Source organism: Coptis chinensis, chromosome 2 (genome assembly GCF_015680905.1).
Source record: "Coptis chinensis isolate HL-2020 chromosome 2, ASM1568090v1, whole genome shotgun sequence".
NCBI classification, from domain to species: Eukaryota; Viridiplantae; Streptophyta; class Magnoliopsida; order Ranunculales; family Ranunculaceae; genus Coptis; species Coptis chinensis.
In genome coordinates this window covers 5,667,735-5,680,000 of record NC_141457.1, presented here as the reverse complement: position 1 = coordinate 5,680,000, position 12,266 = coordinate 5,667,735, and the positions used below count along the sequence as shown (strand labels likewise).

The 12,266-nt window shown below is 44.5% G+C and overlaps 1 long non-coding RNA gene and 2 pseudogenes across 1 annotated transcript; all 3 read right to left on the bottom strand.

The window, feature by feature from the left end:
* The window catches only part of LOC147514532 (25S ribosomal RNA), a 3,394-nt pseudogene extending 3,272 nt beyond the window's left edge, over positions 1 to 122 (bottom strand).
* Positions 123 to 740: 618 nt separating this feature from the next.
* Positions 741 to 2,580, bottom strand: LOC147514531 (18S ribosomal RNA; annotated as a pseudogene).
* A 4,383-nt stretch (positions 2,581 to 6,963) lies between these two features.
* Positions 6,964 to 10,095, bottom strand: LOC147514530 (uncharacterized). The gene is made up of 4 exons (XR_015213230.1): positions 8,184 to 10,095; positions 7,947 to 8,102; positions 7,771 to 7,863; positions 6,964 to 7,675 (listed from the first exon to the last, which is right to left on the bottom strand). It is a non-coding gene; the product is annotated as an uncharacterized LOC147514530 (long non-coding RNA).
* Between the last annotated feature and the right edge of the window lie 2,171 nt (positions 10,096 to 12,266).

Below are 12,266 nucleotides of genomic sequence, written 5' to 3'. Positions count from 1 at the left end.
TTCAAATTTGGGCTCTTCTTCGGTTAAGCTCGCCCGTTACTAGGGGAATCCTTGTAAGTTTCTTTTCCTCCGCTTATTGATATGCTTAAATTCAGCGGGTAATCCCGCTGACACACGAATTCGCGGGGTGGCGCCGTCGGTGGCGGCGTCGGCGTCGATCGTCCCCCTCCCTGTGGCGGCGAGCGAAGCGCCTTATCTCACCGGCTTTGATCCACCCGATAATAGCGGCGGCTTCGTCGCGGGGGGGCGATCATTTGAGCGGCCGTGCAGCGGTGCCGGGGGGGGGGCCAATCTCAATCCCCCGTCCGGGGGTGGCGGGGTCGCGGCGCGTGTCGCGTGGCGTGCGGACGGGCGTGCCCTCGGCCTAAAAGGCCCTCGCGCGAACTTTTCTTCGTCAAAGACTTCGATGGTTCCGCGGGATTACGCAATTCACACCAAGTATCGCATTTAATCGTTCTTCATCGATCGAGAGCCTAGATATCCCGTTGCGAGAGTCGTTAAATATCGGATCGAGTCGCGCGGCGGCAACCGCGTTGTTTCGCTAAATTTCCTTTCCTTGGCGCGGACCCGGCGGGGTTTTGTGTTCTTGCGGGGGCGGGGGCGGGCGGGCGCCAGCCATCATTTCTCGAACCGAAGCGTCCGGCTTCCCGGCGTGCGCGGGCGGATATAGGATAAATCCGCCCGGGCCGTGCGCGGTTTTGTTTTTTAAGTTAATTGGTGGATTACTGCGAGCGGTTTTACAATGATCCTTCCCTCCTTCAGTTCACCTCTCACGGAAACCTTATTCGACTTCTCCTTCCTCTGATAAGGTTCGATGGACTTCTTCGCGGGACGTCGCCGTGCCGTGTGGCGCGCTACGTCGCCCGCGATCGAACACTTCACGGACCATTCAATCGGTAGGAAGCGGCGGGCGGTGTTGTACAAAGGGCGGGGGCGTAGTCAGCGCGTAGGCGACTCGGACTTCGCTTAGGGTGGTAGGGCGGCGTAGGACAAGAGGCGGGGGGCGTAGTCATTCCTAGAAATTCCTCGTTGAAGACCAACAATTGCAATGATCTATCCCCATCCGATGAAATTTTCAAAGATTACCGGGCACGGTCGGCCAAGGCTATAGACTTCGTTGAATACATCGATTAATAAGCGTCGCGTCGACCCGAAACATCTAAGGGCATCCGCAGACCTGTTATTGCCTCAAACTTCCGTGGCCTAAAAGCGGCCATAGTCCCTCTAAGAAGGCGTGGAGATGATTCTCCGCGTAGCTAGTTAGCGGTGAGGTCTTAGTTTAGTTAGCGGAATTAACCCGGACAAATCGCTCCACCAACTAAGAGCGGCCATGCACCACCACCCATAGAATCAAGAAAGCTCCGATCATCAATCCTTACTATGTATGCGGACTGGTAAGTTTCCCGTGTTGAGTCAAATTAAGCCCGCGGGCTCCTCCTCTGGTGGTGCCCTTCCGTCAATTCCTTTAAGTTTCAGCCTTGCGACCATACTCCCCGGAACCCAAAACTTTGATTTCTCATAAGGTGCGGTGAGTCCTATAAGTAACATCCGCCCGATCCACAGTGGGCATCGTTTATGGTTGAGACTAGGGCGGTATCGATCGTCTTGAGCCCCCAACTTTTCGTTCTTGATTAATGAAAACATCCTTGGCAAATGCTTTTCGCGATGGGTTAGTCTTTCATAAATCCAAAATTTCACCTCGACTATGAAATCTGAATGCCCCGATCTGTCCACGTAATCATTACTCCGATCCGAAGGCCAGCGTAATAGGACCGAAATCCTATGATGTTATCCCATGCTAATGTATCTGAGCTTGGGCTTGCTTTGAAACACTCTAATTTCTTCAAAATAACAGCACGGAGGCGACGACCCGCCGATTAAGGGCGGGGCGCATCGCGTAGAAGGGGGCGGGGCGACCGGTGCACACCGAAAGACGGTCGGCCAAACCAAAGTCAACTCTGAGCTTTTTAACTGCAACAACTTAAATATCGCTATTGGGCTGGAATTACGGCGCTCTCTGGCACCGACTTGCCCTCAATGGATCCTCGTTAAAGGGATTTAGATTGTACTCATTCCAATTACCGACTCTAAGAGCCGTATTGTTATTTATTGTCACTACCTCCCGTGTCGAGGATTAGGTAATTTCTTGCTTTTTTGCCTTCCTTGGATGTGGTAGCCGTTTCTCAGGCTCCCTCTCCGGAATCGAACCCTAATTCCCCGTTACCCGTTGAAACCATGGTAGGCCACTATCCTACCATCGAAAGTTGATAGGGCAGAAATTTGAATGAACCGTCGCCGGCACAAGGCCATGCGATCCGTGAAGTTATCATGAATCATCGAGCAACGGGCATAGCCAGCGTCGACCTTTATCTAATAAATCGTCCCCTTCCGAGTCGGGGTTTTGTTGCGTATTAGCTCTAGAATTACCACGGTTATCCAAGTAGTAAGGTACTATCAAATAAACGATAACTGATTTAATGAGCCATTCGCAGTTTCCGCGGTCTGAATTAGTTCATACTTAGACATGCATGGCTTAATCTTTGAGACAAGCATATGACTCCTGGCAGGATCAACCAGGTAGCATTCCTTTTCGCGGCGCCGCCCAGCGCCGCCGACGGAAGAAACGATCGGGTCGCGGAGGCGAACTATCTATTTCGGGGCAGCGAAATGCACCGGCGGGGGAAAAACCAGCCCGAAAATCATCTTCCGCATCACGGGCGTGGCGTGGATTGCTTGTTAGCCATACTAACGGGGGCAACCCGTCGGTTAGAGTCACAAGCAACCGGGCGAGTTCGCGACCGCCGTTCGGAAAAGGTGGGAAAGCAATGACATCACGTAGCGAGGCGTTTGCGCGACGGTATATGCAACACGGGGAACCGACCTATTTCAGCGGAGAACTCCGAACTCCATTGTTTCAAAAATGAAGAGGAGCGGCATAGTTAGTTAAGCTGCCGCGGGCCCTCTGGCCTCTGGCCACACCGCGTACCATTTACCACTCACTCGCCAACCACCACGAACACATCCGATACTACACCCGCCCGTCCCATTGCATCCGTCCATCCATTTGGGCGGCGAACAAACACAAAAAAAAAAAGCAAAGGCGACGACCGAGATTATTTGTCTTTGCGCGGCAACCGCCCATCAACCCTTGGCTTCTTCCTGCGGAACACTTCCTTCGCGGTGTGTTCCGCGGGGCTAAAAAAAATCTAATCACATCGGAGAGGGATCAATATCGAGGCAACCAATATCAATTCGGGGCGAATCCCCAGGCGACCCGCGCATCTGGGGCGGCTCGTGTGGAACCCACCGCGAAGACATTTCATTTAACACCGCTCTATGCTAGTTGCTTGCTACTCCGCTATCGATCACCCATATCGCCCGGTGGACCCCGGTGTGTAGCTTGCAACTTCGCCCGTGGAACACTTCCTTGCGTTGTGTTCCGCGGTCGAAGAAAAATAATACACATCGGAGAGGATCAATATCGAGGTAACCAATATCTATTGGGGCCATATCCCCATACCACGGCCCATATATATAGCGTTTGAAGACATTTTAGCAACATGATGATCTTTGCTACTTGACTTTCACACCGGTATGTGCCCTAGCCAATTTGTATGCGGCAAAACTTAAAACCGCTGTGGAATAGGAAGAAGCTCGTACACATATGGCATCATCGAGGGAACCAACATCGAGAGGCAACCAATATCAATTCGGGGCCGAATCCCCGACGACCCCATATCTGGGGGGCGGCTCGTGTGTGAAACCCCGAAAGACATTTATGACACCGCTCTATGCTAGTTGCTACTCTCGCTATCGATCACCCATATCACCCGGTGGACCCGGTTGTGTAGCTTACAACCGCCCCGTGGAACACTTCCTTGCGTTGTGTTCCGCGGGCTCAAAAACTAATACACATCGGAGAGGGATCAATATCGAGGTAACCAATATCTATTCGGGGCCATATCCCCCATACACGGCCACATATATAGCGTTTCGAAGACATTTCGCAACATGATGCTGCTACTTGACTTTCACACCAGTATGTGCCCGCCTAGCCAATTTGTGTACGCTTAAAACTTCGCCTGTGGAATAGGAAGAAGCTCGTACACATATGGCATCATCGGGGGGGAACCAACATCGAGAGGCAACCAATATCTTTCCGGGGCAGATAAAATTGTGGGAAGGGGGCCAAAAATGGTGAATGAAGGTGAGCGGAGAGCCTTGGAACACTCCAAACTCTAACTGGGAGGGCAGTTGTAGCAAGAAATTCGCCTGAACGAGGTGGCAAAAAGGAAATTTAGGTTGGGCGCCAACTGTAATTTGAATGGCTACAGCGAAATCGGCTCAAAACTGTGGCGAAATCGATCAAAATTGGGCAAAAATGGGGTTGGTAGTGGGTTTGGGGCGAACGATCATTGATTTCGGACGAAAAAACCGTCGAAATGGGAAAAATTGGTCCGGGGCGGTGGTGGTGGTGGTGGTGGCGGCGGAGCTGCGGTGGTGGAGGAGCTGGCCGGCGGTGGTGGTTGGCGGTGGCGGCGGCGGTGGTGGTTGGCGGTGGCGGCCGGTGGTGGTGGGTGGCGGCCGGCGGTGGTGGGTGGTGCCAGCGGTGGTGCTCGCCGGTAGGGGTGGCGGTGGCAACATCGGGTGGCAACATGGGACATCTAGTCGGGGCATGCCTACCCGACGTGATGCATAGCGCCTTGGCACGCTAGCACATTTTTGAGGGACAAGGGACGAGGTGGCCGTTGGTGGCACCATGGCGGAGGTGGTAGCATCGAGCGGCAACTTGGGACGTCTAGTCGGGGCGTGCCTACCCGACGTGATGCATAGCGCCTTCCCACGCTAGCACATTTTCGGCACATTTTTGGCACATTTTTTTGGGGGCGGTGGTGGCACAGGGGGGGCGGTGGTGGCCGGGTGGTGGCATAAGGTGGTGGTGGCACCTTGGCGTGGTACCTTGGCAGCCGGTGGCATCATCGAGTGGCAACATGGGACGTCGTCTAGTCGGGGCATGCCTACCCGACGTGATAGCATAGCGCCTTGGCCTTGCGCCTTGGGCGAGGGGGAGTAACTATGCTATGATGCCTTCCCACAAAAAAACTCCTCTCCCCCCTAATATAGTCACTAACTTTTTTCCACTATATTCAAAAGGGAACATTGAATGACTTCTGAACTTTACACGGTCATAACTTCCGGCTCGGATGTCCGATCGGGGTGTTTTTTTTTTTGATTTGGGGTGTTTTCAAACGTAGAGCAACATAAGAAAACAATTGGAACCATTTGGAATGGTTTGGACATTCATTTTGAGCAAAAACGACTTTTTTTTGGGGTTTAGGTGTCCGGTTGGTCCGTTTTGTCCGTTTTTTCTTTGTTTTGGGTTTGGAAATCATTTGGTAGTGAAATTTCAATTTTTGGTCGTTGGAAGGGTGTATGGGCACATCACGCATACATAGCATGCATACACATGCGTGCATAACGCCCAAGCCAAGCGCCTTCAAGCATCCAAGCACCCAAGCCCAAGCGTCCAAGTGTCCAAACGCCCAAGCACCCAAGTGTCCAAGCATCTAAGCACCCAAGCGTCGGCGTCCAAGGGCCTAAGCACCCAAGCATCCGCGTCCAAGTCCAAGCGTCCAAGTGCCCGCGCCCAAGCATCTAAGAGCCCACGCCCAGCGCCTATGTCCAAGCGCCCAAGCGTCCAAGCGCCCGCGCCCAAGCGTCCACACCCAAGCGTCCAAGCGCCCGTGTCCAATAGTCCAAGCACCCAAGCATCCAAGCGTCCAAGCGCCTAAGCGCTCAAGCGTTCACGTCCAAGCGTCCAAGCACCTAAGCGCCCAAGTCCAAGCGTCCAAGCGCCCACGCCCAAGGCATCCACGTCCAACCGCTCAAGCATTCACATAAAACCATCCAAGCGCCCATGGTACCCATGTCCAAGCGCTTAAGCATTCACGTCCAATCGTCCAAGCACCCAAGCGCTTACGCCTAAGCATCTAAGCCTCCAAGCGCTCGCGCCCAAAGCGTCCAAGCGCTCAAGCGTTCACATCCAACTGTCCAAGTGCCCAAGGTACCCACGCCCATGCACAAGCGTCCACGTCCAACCGTCCAAGCGTCCGCGTCCAACCGTCCAAGCGCCCAAGGCATCTAAGTCCAAGCTCCCAAGCGCTCAAGCGTTCACGTCCAACAGTCCAAGCGCCCAAGCGCCCGCGTCCAAGAGCCCAAGCGACCAAGTGTACAAGTGTCCAAGGTCCCACCCCTAAGCATCCAAGCGCCCATGCGCCCACGCCCATGCGTTCAAGCGCCTGCAGCCAAGCCGTCCACATCCAAGCGTCCAAGCGTTCATGTCCAACCGTCCAAGCACCCAAGGTACCTATGCCCATGCACAAGTGTCCACATCTAACCCTCCAAGCGGCCGTTTCCAACCGTTCAAGCGCCTAAGCATCCAAGCGCCCACATCGAAGTGCCCAAGCATCCAAGCCCCCAAACGCCCGCGCCCAAGCGACCAAGCGTCCAAGCGTCCAAGCGCCCGCGCCCAATTCATCCACACTACAACAGAAAAGACATTTAAAATCACTCCATAAGTGATATAAAAAATATACGACGTCACTTTTGCAAGTGATGTAACTAGTGGCGACGTGAAAAGTCAGGATTTTTCCACATCACTTTTTAAACGATGTCCACAAGTGATGTTACTTCACACCACTTTTTAATTGATGTCAACAAGTGATGTTATAACTTTACATCACTTTTTAATCGATATCCACAAGTGATGTTATAACGTTTAACATCACTTTTTAAGAGAAATCAATAAGGCTGATTAACATCACTTAGGAAGTGACGTTTCATTCAGATTCCAAATTATTTATAAAGTGATGTGAAATAACTCTATAAATCACTTTAAAAGTGATGTCCCATTTATCAAAATAATAAAAAAAAAACAAAAAACAAAAAACAAAATTGCCAATATCATCCCAATACAATACCATTTTCATTGTCATTTATCATCAAATAAAGATAAAATGTATTTTAAAATCACATTCATTACACAAATATCATCTCCAATTGCAAATATTACACTATATACAAAAAATTATAACGACCCAACATATACCAACAAAATCTAATCTATAGTACTGAAATGAGCCAGAGAGAACCACAATCACCCAACCAAAAACCTATCACAGTCTGGCTTGATGCAATCAATTTAATCCAAGAACCTATCACAACCTACCAAATCACTCTGTTTTCTTTTTTCTGCAATATGAAACATTGCACTAGAAAATCAATGCAAATTTTATAAAAAAATAAACATATGGAACATCCGCATAATATAGTATCTGAATGACAAAGGAAGTTCTACAGAAGACAGTTACTTGGGTTCAAGATCAGGTCCAGCCCTGTGCCAAAAGTTGGTTGGAGGTTGAGTTAAAATAAAAACGTTGTTGTCCATTTTCCTACATCACTAGTGGAGTAATCTAAAAATTGCGTCTGCCCAGAAAAAAAAAACATTTCTAAATATGGAAGGTCATTATGTTGCATTCCAAATAATTAAACCAATACAATTTAAAGAGAAAAAAAAACATGATTCTCAGATTGTTGGTAAAAATGGAAACGTGTAAACTTGTGAATTCCATGAACTCACCTTCGGTAAAAATGGAACACATGCAAGGCCCATCGACTAATCTCAGAAAGCACAGTGAAGTTAGATATGAAGAAGTTGACAAATAGCCTAATTTAAAGAACACACCATATTGTTGCACATATACATCGTACCTTGAAGATGAACAGAAGAGAACTGACCACCTTTTGGTGGTAACTTGAAAGTGAGGGATCTCGATGGATTCACATAAGAGAATTAATAGCAACCTAGTTATTGTAAATCACAATTAAGAACTAATAACAAAAGATAGATAATATAACTATTACAAAATCCAAATTTCAACTTTTACCGTAGAATAGTAATCCTCTGACATAGCAAAAGATGGCCAAAGGTCCATAGGTAGCTCATCCACTGAATGAATGTGCTGACCACTATCACTACCTGCACATGCACCTTCGCAATGTGATCCTGACAAGCTTAGCTGATTACCCATGATGCCTAAGACCTGGAGACATTGCCATGATATTTAAGACTCTAAAAGTAACAGAACTAAACACTAAATACGATAATCTCACAAAAAACATACCTTTAGTACTTCTCTTTGAGTTGACCAGGCCAGCTCACCGTTCAACAATTTCAAGAGTAAGCCAAGCAACTGCAAATACTCATTATAAGGAGCAATCACGGAGCTGTTAAATCATTCAAAGTAGTACTTGAATAAACTAACAAAAACCATGTATTCTAGATTTCTCGGTCAAATTTCTACAGGTAGTAAAATATTGTTCTGCAAATTAAGGAAAACATAATGATTGACCAACATCTACTGATAACAGGAAGGTTCCAACATAATCTTGATTTTGGAAAGCGAAAGGTTAAAAGAAATAGGTTAATTCCCCTTGACAATTTAAATATTACGTATTGATATAACTATAAGCCCATAACTATAATCCCCTTTACATCCACACTTTGGTTTATATTAGATTATGAAACCAAAAAGTGTTACCAACAAGAAGATGTCCATCTTATACAACTTTTATCACATACTTATGAGGATAATAAAGATTACCACGAAAATTATAAAAATTACCTTTGGTGTAGTAAGACCTGTTTCAGTATTTTCCTTAACATTCTTTCATGACTTTGGTGTAGTAAGACCTGTTTCAGTATTTTCCTTAGCAATAGAAACAATACATGTAACTCAATTATAGGTCATGCTTTTCTTCTGGGATGCAGTACGCACACGTAGCAAACTATGCCTCTTCCTACTAGTGGAGGTGCCGCCTACATGGACACATGTGGCAAACTCCCTCCCAAGTTAAAACCAAGTTACACATGTACATATAGCAACAAAAATACTGCACTAACGCATCTAACGTGGAGAACTCAGAGAACTTGACTTGAACAATAATTCAGTCACACCAAACAAGTATTTACCAACAAAGCTAGACCCACTAAGTGCATACAAACTAGCACCAATAAATTTGCTAACATCCAAGAAATTATTTATCAACAATTCCTTGTCCTATATGCTAGTGAACAAGGCTCAAACTAATCTAACTCTAGCCAAAAAGATGAACTGAGAAGTTCATGTTAATTGGCATAGTTACTTACAAAAGAATCACAACTTAATTCATTTAAAGCAAGCAATCTAAATGGACATAATTCTAAGGCATCACTTTAGATATTTCCAACTTTAAAAAATTGGTTAAATAACTAGTGTTAGTTTAAAAGTCAACCTGCACATGGCCAGTAGCAAATCATGCTGCACATCCGTGGAGATTTTGCTCTATTACTCGTATGACATTCACACAATCACATACCCTTAATGTATGAACATGTGTTACCGTTGCAAAAACAATAAGCTGATAAGAACAATATAAGATCACATCTACCAAATGACTTGCCAAACATAAACAACCTGATACAAAAAGAATGCCTTCAAAGCAGGAGTCAGAGCATGATTCATTTCATCTCTTCTAACCTACGTCCAAATATTCCACCAACACAACATAAAAATAAAAAATCAAACTACATGTCAAATTACAATACAAATAAGAATTAGAAGCTCATAAATATGAGAAGCCCGTAATAATAAAAAAAAATTATCATGGAAAAATATTAATATAACGAATGAACGTAACTGAAATTTCATAAGACCATGTGTTGACTCGTTTGCACCTTTGAACCGACAAATTCAAAGGCTAATCGAGCCACAAGAACATGTTAACGAAGTGAGATTTGGGGAACAAACCCAAAAAGTTGTAAAAAATAGGCAAGGTAACCTAAAAAAACACAATTCAAAACCTACAAAGGTAAAGAACTACTAATTAAATGAAATTGAACAACAACTAAAGTATGACTATCTCAAGGAAGATGAAGCAAATGGAAAAATCAAACTCAACTAATGCAGTACTAAAGAGCAAGTGGCAGAAATCTTTACAAAATATTTACCGTGAGATAAGTTTCACCTATTACACCGCATACTCGGACAATCAGGAAAGTACAAGGTTAGAGTTGTTGTAGATTTTTCTAGACAATAAATCTGGAGATATGTAGATTACTTGATGTAATAAATATCTAGAAAGTGTAAGGACTAGAGATAGGATATATATGGTAAAAGGACTTTCTACTGAAATGTTAGAAAGAAGCCAGAGAGTCTTCTATATACTTGGATAGCAAGTGCTCCAGAAATAATAAAACTCCATTGTTCTAACAGTGTCTTGCTTCTACTTCTTGTTGGATTAAATCCATATCAATTCCCATCAGTTATTATAAGCATTTTCAATATGCATATTTTAATTAAATGCTCTGTGATATGGTTTTCAAGCTCAGTAGTCATTTACTAAAAAGGCCTGTAATTTCCCACAAATTTAAATATCTATGTTCTTAGCTATAGCAAATAAGCACCAATAGGAATCTATGAAGCAGAGCTGTTGGTAAAATCTACATCAAACCGAAAAGGCAAAATGACAAAGCAACATTTTTTAAAACCAACTTGAAAAACCGATTAATATGTTGAATTAGGGCACTCATTGATACCACTTTTAGCCCTAATTTGCACCAAATTTCAGAAATTAACACACAATAGTTTTGGAATTTTCAAATTTCAAAAAGAAAGTGAGGGACAAAGTACCTACATAGCTGTTCCTGACATCAAAATTTCATCTTCAGATGAGCTGCCAACAAGAAACCAATGACTCGTTCTCGAACATCACTTGTGAATATGCTGTGGATTTGCAAGTAAATCTGAAAAGCCCAAAAATGAACCCAAAACAAAAAGGAAACCAAAAACAAATCGAACATAAACACGGGTGAAACCCTAGGTTCAAGAAAGTGAGAAGAAACATAGATGAGATAAGAAAGAAAGATGTAGCATACCGTGGGTGGGAGAGGTACGTGGTGGCTGCTGTCGGTGTGTTGAGGTTGAAGACGACTTGGGCTTTTTGGAGTTGTGTTTTTTTTTTTGTTTTCAACTTTAAGGTTTTCTACTTTTCGATGAGCGCGAGATGTGAAAAACTCCCGCTTAAGTTTTCCTTTTTTTCCGATCTGTTTTTTCTTTTCCTCTTTTTACATTTCTTAATTTTTAACATATAGAGAAACGTCACTAAATATCTAAAGAAATGTTAGAGAATAATTCAAGTATTTCAGCAACGGCTGATATTATTTCTAACAGCTTATAAATGTGAGTAACTTGCTAACAGATGAATAAGTGTTACTAATAAAAAAATCCCAACTGTTGCAAAATCACCCAAATGGTGTAGTGAAACCTTTCAATGTTGTAATTGATTAATATCAAACTTGTTTGCAATCAATCTCTGATTTCAGTTTAATGAAAGACTGTAGGGTTTTGGTAAATAAAATACCGAAGATTATCTCTAAAATCCCCGAAATTTAAAAGTGAGGGCGTGTTCCATTTTAAATTTTTTTCTTCGTATGTATTAGGTCTTATAAATTTATGGGCCAGACCTTGCTTATGGGGTTTAAGCCTTTTGGGTATTGGTGGCAGTTTTTTATTTTATATTTTTCGTTTAAGGGTGGCTAGTCTAGCAAACCAGCGTCCACCCTGTTTCATTTCTATTTAACATAATTTTTTAGATGGTCTTTTTCTAACTAATTAACTTAATTAAGAGGTATATTAATAATAATACTTCTAGAAGTCACATTATACGTGATTTCAAAAACTTGGCAAATTCACTTTTAAAGTGCTGTTGAATATATAGATATTACATCACTTTATAAGTGACACGGTGAGTGACAACACCTTTAAAGTGATGTTGAATACATAAATATTACATTACTTTATAAGTGACACAGCGAGTGACGTAAAAAAGTGTTACTACATCACTATCTCGACATCACTGATTAAAATGATGTTGTACAACTCTACTACATCAGCTTCTGAAATAAGTGATGTTAAAAACAAATTGTGATAATTATTACATCACATGCTAAAAAGAAGTGCCCATAGTTTTCTTATGACATCACTTCACTGAAAGTGATGTAAAATTAGCGATGTCATATGTCATATTTGTTGTAATGCCACGTCCATGCGCCCAAGCGTCCAAGTGCCTGTGCCCAAGGCGTCCATATCCAAGCGTCAAAGCGCTGAAGCATTCACATCCAACCGTCCAAGCGCCCAAGGTACCCACGCCCATGCACAACCGTCCAC